Here is a 10472-nt window from a genome sequence, read left to right as displayed (position 1 = left end):
TACATGAAAAGGCAATGAGCAAAGTTTTGCATGATGCAAGCTCGCTAAAAAATGAACCAACTAATAAGAGACATATTTAAACAACTCGCATGAGAAATGTTTCCACAAGGTTCAAGCTCGTTAAAAAATAAGCCTTCCACTAAGCACATGTTGGCACAAGGTTCAAGCTCATTAAAAAATAAACCTGCCTTCAGTAAACAACCTCTGTGATTGCCATGCTAACAGCCTTTTGAACCTTGGTTGTGCTCTTCCATCACCTCCATTCTTTTGAAAGATCATGTGCTTCCACTTGATTGCCTACCCTTTTGAGGAACAGCTACAACGAGTGATTCTATTAGCCACCCTCTTCACACTACCATGTTTTGAGAAGTTCCAAACATACCTGGAACCAGTTGCTATCTGAAAACACCACTCATTCCTCAAAAATTGAGTTTCTTTTAAGCTATTTTTAGACTCATTAAATATGAAAAGATTGCCGAGCTATTGGCCTTTATACCTTGTTAAAGTAAAAGGAAGCACCATCCCTCCTGTCCATTTTAATATTTTGGGACCTGAGGGATTATCAAACAAAAGATTGAGCGCTTGTTTTTTTTAGCTCGCTAAAGTGATCGAATAGTCATCCCTTTCGTATCATTTTATAATTTTTTGAACTTAAGGGATTATGCTACGAAATAGAACCATTGGAGTTTCCTTTTTTCCCCTTTCCAAACTCTCTAAACATGAAAAGGATGGAGTTATCCTTGTCGTTAAACTCGTTAAAACAATAGCGACAAACTTGTCTAGCCAAACAAGAATGAGTTTCACTATCACTAGGCTCACTAAAACATAGCGACAGGTTTTCCCAAAGGGAAAATTATAGAACAAGCATATTTTATCCTCCTCAAGCTTGACAGAAATAAAGAGGTACTGATCAGCAATGACTGGGGAAAATGGGAAGAAAACTTGAAGAACTTCATTGGTAGCAGGTCACTCTTGAACATGCCACTTTCACTCCATCACCATTGGTCCTCCGTACCATCCATTTTTGGGCTTAAAACTACCAATCCATTTCAGTGTCGATGATATGTTCACGAGAAGTCATTCAGAGAATTCACCACCCAGATAATGCCTCATCCACTGTAATACCTTCACCCTCCATTTTTCATGACCGCCATTCCGGAACCTTGTATCACGAGATCGTTTTCAACTCAAGAAAATAATTTTCTTCATTTCGTGTCGTAGATGTGGGATTCATCAAGGCCCTCCTACGATGAGTCACTTCTTGTCGACATCAGCTCATTATCCAAGAAGTTGACTTAGAAACAACCCTTTCAATTATTTTAAGCTTGCATGCCTCAATGGCAAGTTTCTCACTTCCGGCGACATGTTTACATCAATGGACTTCAACCGAAAGGTTTTACGTGGTGTTCGACATCGGCTCATATATTCACACCACGTGAATTGTACTACAGTACCTTGAGGGTCATTATCATTATCAGTGATTCCTCTCGCACCTGTTAACAACTTATATCACTGGCTGGGAAGCAGTCGATGTCTTTCCATGTTCGACTTTAGAACATCTTTTCACATGGATTGACATGTACATCAGGCAAAGATTGATCGATTTTGAAGACCCTAGATCTGGTTTCATCCATCCAGGCTAAATTATATTTAGGAAAATAAATACATAAAATGTACACATAAGCTGCACAAATTATCATCCATGCTAAGGGATGTTGACTCCACATATAAAGAATCACTAGTCTGCAACCCTAGATAGTTATCTACTCCATGTACATGAAAATGAGTTTATAAAGCTGAGCATGGGAATGCCCGCCTCAACTAGATCATGAAAATAATATCATGATGATGTATTGTGTTGTATCTCATATAGGTCACCTTCGAGTTTGAATACCTTGTATCCTCATGATAAAGCATTTCACCCGACATCAGAAGATTTACGACCTCATGCTCTAGGGGGAAACTGTTATAGACATATTTGGCCACTGCAACCCCAATCATATATGTCAATAAACCAAGGGCTCTTTAACCCCTAAAAGTGTTGTTTCATACCCTAAAGGATCATGGTCAACTGATTAAACAATTTCCTAGAAGTTCCACCTGAAAAACCACTCAAAACTGGAGAAAACTGGACCATACTGACTGGTCCATGGTGAAGGTACGATGCATATTGGCTGCTACACTAGCCAGGTGTGATGCATACTGAAAGCGCCTTCTGTGGGGTGCAATGAGTGAGAATAGGCAAACGGTAGAGACAATTTTCTAAGTGGATACCTAGGGAATCTTCTAGAAACTTCTCATATGACACTTACCTCTGTGAATTTTCCTAGGGATGAGTAAGAGATCAAAGAAATATCCAAGTGGAACCAAGAACTATCAGTGGAATGACACTAATCAGAAACCTAGAGCTGACTCACACCCTTGCAAGACATATATGAATGAATCTGTCATCTGAGAGATCTGGAGGCTGGAATTTTGTAATTTGTAAGGAAGTGTTGTTGGTTTCTGTTTGAGAAGGAACATTGTATTGTTGGGCGATCTTGATTTTCATGAGGTGAAGAGGGCTTTGATGTTGGGAGGATGATGCTGGATCAGGCAACTTTGTTGTAATCCTATCTTCTATTTCTACTATTAATAAAGTTATTTGAGTTTTCCTCCATATAATCATGTATTTGTGAATCTTGATATTTGTGAATGCAATTGTATGGTTAATGTATTTATGATTCTACATTGTTTATGGTATTATAGATATAGATGCTTTGATGGTGTTTTGTTGCTTTGCCTCTAGAGTTATTCTCTAAAGTAGGACAAGTAGGAGAGGAGTGGCAAGCTCTATCAAGGGAGAGAGGAAACAAGCAAGGAACCAAGCAGAAGATTCAGGTTGGTACTCTTTGCTTCTCTCTCATCTATCATACATAAAGGAAATTAGAATTTGCTTTTATTGTTTGTTTCTATGATAGCTACCCATCTTAGTGGGACTAGTAGACTAAAAAGACACTAGGTTTCCCAGAAACACTCCTACTATCAATAATCAATTTGTAGCATTTATCATGTGATTTACACACAGTTCAGAACAGTGATTTCCGTTGTGTTTGGTCAGCTAACTCTTTAGTCAGTTTCAAAAATACCTTGTTTAACACTAAGACTTCACCCGTTTTAGGCATGTTCTCCACTTCTTGTGACGGTGCCTCTCCCTCTTCCGGTTGAGCAACATATGCTCCCCTTTGTCTTGCTTGATCACTTTTAGGACACTCAAAAGACCTGTGTCCCCACTTGTGACACTTGTAACACTGATAGGCATTTCCTCTACCTCTGCCATTACCTCTTCCTCGTTGGTAAGGCCTTCCTCCTCTAGTGTTACCTTCTTTTCCAGTTGGTCCTGTAGTTTCTGAAGTGTTGCCCTTTTCATTGATGTTGACAGTTCTGCCTTTGCCAAAAGATTGTCCTCCTCCTCTGCCAGATCCACATCCTCTTTTGGCATTCTAATTTCTGACGATCTTTTCTTTTGCCTTTAAAGAACTTTGATAGGCTTCCTTTATGGACTTGGGGGAAAGAATACTAATCTCATCTAGTATCTCCATCCATAAGCCATTCACAAACCTTGCTGTCTTTTCCGGGGTATCTTCAACATAACCCGCTCATAGGTTCACTCTATAGAATTCTTCTGTATACTCCTTCACAATCATTGATCTTTGCTTCAGGTTCTACACTTGCCTATACAGAGCAATTTGATATTCTTTGGGTAGAAACTTACTCTTCATCTTGGCAGTCATGCTATTCCACTTTTTATCAATGGTTTATTTGACCTTCTCCTTTTTGCCTACACATTGTCCCACCATAGTGCTGCATGTCCCTTTAGTTTGGTTGTTGTAAACCTGACCTTCTTATCTTCACTGATTTCTTCCCACTCGAAATATTTATCTAGCTCACTAATCCAGTCCAACAATACCTCCATAGATAAATTGCCATCATAATTCGAAAGCTCTACCTTTGGCTTGATACTTTTTTTTTCCATAGAAAAAGACCATCCTTTTATTAAAAAAGCGGGGTTACATAAAATATGTAAGCCTAACGCCGAGACTATATCCACCAGCAGGCGGGGAGAGTCTCAGCCTACTGCTAAACCTGCTCACTGATAATACAGAGCAAGCCACCGCAAGAAGGAGAAACTCCTCCATAAATACACGTTTCGCTGAAAAACTGTCAAGACTGCTTGCTGCTATAAAGCAAGCCACCACAAGGGGGATAAAATCCCCCACAGCCACTCGTCTCGCTGGAAACAAGATCACACGGGAGTACAGCCAGAGTGCAATCAGAGAAACAGGCCTCAGAGATCCAAAGTAAACACTTGGAGGATTTTGAAACCGCTACAGAGAAATGACTGAAACCACTACCCGGGTATCCACAAGTAGGGAGAGCAGCCCAAGAAAGCCGACAGGGAAAAAAAACAGAGAGTAGAAAACACAAGGAAAAGAATGGAGACACAAAACGATTATTTATAGGAACCGAAGAAAAGAGAAGATAAGTTAAGCAAAGATGGGTTGTTCGACAGGTCGAACAACCCCATTTTCGACCTCCGAGACAGACCATGACCCCATCTCAAGTTCAACTCATTCTTTAGAAATACGGTCCGCTTCAGAATTCCTTTCCCTGTAGATATGGCTAAGAGAGGTCTCCATGAAGCGATTCCTAAGACGAGAAACTTCTCTGAACAAAGGAAGTAGAGTAAGATTGTTGCAGCGATGAGCCCCATTAAACCATTTCACCACATTCATGGTATCCCCGAAAAGTTGAGCTTCTCTCACATTTCTAAGAATAAGCCAGCTGAGGAGGAGATGAAGAGTTTTCAATTTGGAAAAATTATTTGAACCCTGTGCCAGGCCTATTGAAGCTTTAACAAACTTCTCCCCTGTTAACGGGAAAAGTGTCTATTCAGAACGACCCTATCCCACTGAGGTGTGACAGTGACCTTAGAAACAAATAGGGAAAACTACTTTTGTATTCTTCTTTATGAACTATAAACGAAGAGGAATAGGATGAACCAACCTGTGTCTTGCGCTAGTCCTTTGATCCAATATCTCTCCTCTTTGACAGCTTCCAGCTACCTGCTCCCTTACTTGCCCAGTGTCACCAAGTTCCTCCAAGATCACAAAAGAAGGAAACTACACAAAGACATGGATTTATATTCATAAATAGCTTAGGATCATATGTAAGCTAAACATACAAATGTAACAAACATCAATGATACACAAGCATGTAGGAGAAACTTAAATAGTTTTATTCATAAAAAAAGAAGATCCAGGAGGAGTTAAAACCGATGATTCCTGATCCAGCATCAACCTCCCAACATAGAATCCCCTCTTCACCTCCAACAAAGCATAAATCACCCAATACTTTGATATCTATCTCAAAACCAACAACAATTCTCTGCAATGTACAAAATTCCAGCCTCTGGATCTCTTGGTGAGGGATCCATAGATAGATGTATGCAAAGAGGATGAGTCAGCTCATGAATTGATTAGTGGCTTCTCTCTGTCTGTTCTTGCTTCCACTTGGATACTGAGAGCCCCTTACTCATCACTGGTCAAATTTAGTGAGGCAAGTGTCATTGGGGAAGATTCTGGAAGCTTCCATTGTCTCTCGACCTCGTGGAATGACTCTGCCACTTGTCATTTCCCGCTCAACGCACCCTGGTAGTGAATATAGTTGCGTTGCAATGCACCTAGCAAGTGTATTTGGGTGCTTTGCAACGCAGCTAGCTAGTGGAGCAGCTGAAATAATCCTGATTTGAAAAGTTCTGAGCAGTTTCTGGTGGAGAACTTCTGGGAGAAGCTGTAATTTGTTGACCTTGTTTCTTTAGGAGCTGGAACAACACTTTTAGGGACTTAGGATCCCTTGGTTTATGGACATTTCATGCTTAGAGTTGTAAGGCACAAAAATGTCTATAACAGTTGCCCCCTAAAGTATGAGGCCGGTTATTGGGTGAAATGCTTTATTAGGAGGATCCGAAGTTCTTTCAATGCTGGGAGGAGACCTGTAATAAGATACAATACAATACATTATCTTCATACTGTTTTCATGATCTAGCTGAGGCGGGCATTCCCATGCTCACGTTTATAAATTCATTTTCATGTACATAGGACAGACAATCGTCTGATGGTAGACTGATGATTCTGATGGAGTCATCATCCTTTTGGTAGGATGATTATCTGTGCTGCAATGTTGTACATTTCAATGTCTTTATTTTTCCTGAATATATATCGTAGCCCAGATGGATGAAACTAGATCCGGGGTCTTCAATCTCGTCCAATTTTCACTCGAAGTACAAGTCGATCCATGTGAAAAATTTTTTGAAGTCGAACATGGAAAGACATCGCTTGATTACCAGTCAATGATGTAAACTGTTAACAAGCGCGAGAGGAATCACCGATAATGATAATGACCCTCAAGGTACTGCAGTACAATTCACATGGTGTGAATAAAGGACTTGGCATCGAACACCACGCAAAATCTTTCGGTCGAAGGTCATTGATGTATACCTGTCGCCAGAAGTGAGAAACTTGCCATTGAGGTTTGCAAGCTTCAAAGTACTGAATGGGGTGTTCCTAGATCAACTTCTTGGATAATGAGCTGATGTCGACAAGAAGCGATCTGTCAAAGGAGGGCCTTAATGAATCCCACATCAATGACACGGAACAGAGCAAATGATTTTGATGGAGTTGAAAACGATATGATGATATATGGTTCAGGGTGGCGGTCATGAAGGAATGAAGTATAATGTATGGTAGTGGATGGGACACAGGTGACTTCTCTGGATGACTTCTCTTGAACATGTCGGCGACACTTATGTGATGGATTGGTAGCATTTACCCCAAATATGGATGGTGTGGCGTGACCATGGTGATGTGAACAGTGAATGAAACAACCCAACTTGACTCAGGCATGGAGTGGAAGTGTCATGTTCAAGAGCGACTTGCTACCAATAAAGTTTCTTTGAGTTTTCTTCCCAATTTTTCCCCAGTCATTGCTGACTAGTACCTCTTTATTTTTGTCAAGCTTGAGGATGATAACATATGCTTGTTCTATAATTTTCCCTTCGGGCAAACCCATCGCTATGTTTTAACGAGCCTAGCGATAGTGAAACTCATTCTCGCCTAAAGACAAGTTTGTCGCTATTAATCTTTTTAACGAGTCTAACGACAAAGATAACTCGGTCCTTTTCATTTTTAGAGAGTCTGAAAAGGTACGTAAAGGTAACTCCGAAGTTTCTTTTTTGTCATCTAATCCCTTAAGTCCGAAAAAGTATAAAACAATACAGAAGGGATGAATTTTTGATAGTTTTAACGAGCCGAACAAAACAAGCGCTCGATCTTTTTGTGCAATCATCCCTCAGGTCCAAAAAGATTAAAATCTAGAGGAGGGATAGCACTTCATGTCGCTTTAACGAGATGGAAGGCCAAAACTTGGAAATCTTTTCATATTTCATGAGTTAGTTGAAAAGAGCTTAAAGAAGACTCGTCTTTTGAGGAACGAGTGATAAAATGGGTAGCAGCTGATTCCAGGTAAGGTTTGGAATTTTTCAATCATGGCAGTGTCACAAGGATGGCTAGTGAAATCACTCTTCGTAGCTGTTCCTCAAAATGGGTAAACAATCAAATGGAGGTGAATGATCGGCCAATGGAAAAGTGGAGGTGACGGTGCAAACACGAACAAGGCTTTAATGGCTGAAATGTTACATTCACGGTGGTTATTTACCAGGGGATAGTTCATTTTTTAACGAGCTTAAACGCGGGTGGAAACATTTGCTCAGTCTTATGTCTATTTTTTAACGAGCTTGAACTATGCGCTAAAACTGCTCGATTAATCCAGTCATATGATAAGAATGTCTCATATAAAAATTGCAAACTTTTAGATTTTTGCCCCACATCCTTTCTTAATGCAAGTTAGGAAACGACTAATCCAAAAAACGGATAAATAATCGTTCTTTGCTTGCACGCCAAAAGGTTTGCATGCCCCCAGGTATAAAATAGAGTTTCAAAGTTACCCCTCAATTTGCAGACAAAACATTTGTTCCATCGGGAGAGGCCTACCTCTTACAGGTTACCCAAAGATTGTTCTATTCACACTGCAAATAAAACACTTCTTCAGCGATGTCTACCGAGATAAACAAAGGTGAGCGACGATGCACACCAATTCACATAACTTTGACAAGAGAATCTTATTCTAGAATAACCCCTCTTCCAATCACGGACGGGGTACAAACTAGTCATATTCTCCCGCAGAAACCTACTCTATACCCGAAGTTCTCCTGCTGAAGCAGACCAAGATGCATGCCCCCTGGGTTTCAATCATATCCCTCCGAATTACTCGCGCTCATCGGGAGGATGGACCAGGGATTGAGACATTTCTTGCGTGAAAAGACCATTTAGGGACGGTATATGACTATTTGCTATCCGTGATCCGGGAAATGAAAGCTGGTCCACGAGCTTGACCACTCTTCCTTGGTGCGGAAAACACATTACTCTAAAGAGTGAGGAGACGATGGCTCCCATGCAATAAATATAGTCTCGTCCAAGGAGTAGGTTATAATCCAAGGGTCCTTGAACTACCATGACATTCACGCAAACTGTCTTCCCCCTCAATGTTATGGGCACATCGGGAAGGATCCCTAAAGATCGATTGGTTCCTTTATCAAAGCGTGTCAGATTTATCATTTTGGGCAACAGGGATGGCGAACCAAGCGCTTTCCAAGTAATAGAGGAAAGGATACTCACAGAAGCCCCCTCATCTATGATGGTACCAACCATGACCATTATATATATTTGAACGATAATTCGGAATGGTATGCTTGCTGGCAAACGGGGTCTGCCTAGTTGATTCCAGTCGAAGGACACAACTAGGTTGCTTGGAGGTGGGACCGAGTAGACAGCCGGTTATGGCTCTGACGAACTTCCTTCCTGCGGTAAAGGAATGGGTGGATTTCCCCCATGTTCGTCGAAGTCTGTGTTGATGAAGAGAATTTGGACAGTGTCATCGTTGTTCTCTTCAGTGACTGTATCATCCGAAGATAAAACCTTTGAAGGAAAGACCGGGTCAACTGCCGCCTCGACCTTTTAACTTTCATCTGGTATGGATTCAGTTGGTTTATCTCCAATGACAGGCGCTTCAGCCGACCACCTGAGCGGGCCAGCTGGGTTCTCAACTAGTGACAGACTCGGCAAGAGTATTTTATATCTAGGAGGAAGTCGTAATGGTGAAACCGGACGATCATCCAAAACTCTTTTAGCCTCGTCTAAGAAGGGACAGCGGTGGAGGGCATGGTCGCCTTCACACAGTTTACAAGGAAATCTAACTTTCCCTTTTCATCCTGGGGCTTCACTTTCACTAGTTGACGATGTGCTTTCAACATGATCTCCAGAGGTTGATGACACCGGGTTGTGCAAACGAGGAGGCCGGTCCCTTAGTATCTGGGGGATGCAAGGAAAATCTCTGTGAAAGTGGTCTCCTCTGCAAATGACACATGGCGATTTAGTCCAGGTCGGTGCTGTGTGTGGATTTTCGTTAGACGACACTCGTTCTCCCCCATTCGCCTTTGGCTCCTTCTTCTTTTTCTCTTTCTTCTTCTTTTCCTTCTTCTCCTTAGGAACTTGGCTTTTAGCTTTACCAGTCTCGTCAAGCGAAGAGGATGGAGGAGAGGAAGAATTAGAGGAAGTAGAAGGCTGGTGGGTAACTCTGGACTCATCTAATTGCTGATTCGATTGTTCAGGAATAGTGGTGTTCTGAACGACATTGGTTGAGAAGAGCCATACTGGAAAACCAATTGTCAGTCCTAGAAGCGACAATGTGTCCATATGGGGCGCACCAACATCTCCCCAAGAGGAGAAGGGACTAGGATTTCCACCAAGGGGAATTCCTTGGTTGGTAGGCTCCATTTTCGCAACCCAAAGATCAACGTAGGAAAAGGGGATGAATATTCCGTTTAAAATAAATTTTAACATGCTTTGATACAACTTGTTTTTTTCACTTTTAAAGAGTCGAGAAAAAATAGAAGATGACTCTAGTCTCCTTCGATTTTTAATGAGCCTGAAGTGAAAAGTGCTCAGATGGACCTTTTCCGTTAAGGAGTCTGAAAAGGAACGAAAGGGACTGCTCTGGAGGTATAGGTAGAGGGAGTACCAAACCAATCGCAAAAATACAGAATACTTTTTATGGTACGGCAGTCAATCTTCCCGAATGCTGTGTTCGGTGCATTGCGATTAGTAGGGCAGCCGACACGGATTCCTATGGATAAAGGTTTTATGCCTATAGGGGTCTCCCAATATATACTCGACGGTACGTGGGAGCACAAGTCCATACTGGCACTTATCGTCTCAAAGTGGAGGAATCACCCAACCATCAGTGAGGACAACAGTTAGCAGGCTTTATGACGCTAGAATACGTCTCTAGCCTAGACCTCTAAATGTTGTGCGTTA

Source organism: Pinus tabuliformis, chromosome Q (genome assembly GCF_031772625.1).
Source record: "Pinus tabuliformis cultivar Carrire ecotype Pingquan chromosome Q, CPIR1, whole genome shotgun sequence".
Lineage (NCBI taxonomy): Eukaryota > Viridiplantae > Streptophyta > Pinopsida > Pinales > Pinaceae > Pinus > Pinus tabuliformis.
Note: the sequence above shows the minus strand (reverse complement) of the source record.